Below are 383 nucleotides of genomic sequence, written 5' to 3'. Positions count from 1 at the left end.
ACGGGCTGCTTCCTGGGGGTGGAGGCCTAGTCGAGGACCGGGCCGCTCAGACATTAAAAAGCCCCGAAATCATCTCAAGATAACCGAAGAAGATCCTGTCAATTCCTCTGAGAATCTTGTATGTGGTGATCATATCACCCCTAACTCTTCTGTCTTCTAGCAACGTGAGGTTTAATTCCCGTAGTCTCTCCTCGTAGCTCATACCTCTCAGCCCGGGTACTAGTCTGGTGGGAAACCTTTGAACTTTTTCCAGTTTGGTCTTATGCTTGACTAGATATGGACTCCATGCTGGGGCTGCATACTCCAAAAATGGTCTGACATAGGTGGTATTCAAAGTTCTGAATGATTCTTTGCACAAGTGTCTAAATGTCGTTCTTATGTTA

The sequence above is a fragment of the Procambarus clarkii genome, chromosome 63 (assembly GCF_040958095.1).
Source record: "Procambarus clarkii isolate CNS0578487 chromosome 63, FALCON_Pclarkii_2.0, whole genome shotgun sequence".
Lineage (NCBI taxonomy): Eukaryota > Metazoa > Arthropoda > Malacostraca > Decapoda > Cambaridae > Procambarus > Procambarus clarkii.
Note: the sequence above shows the minus strand (reverse complement) of the source record.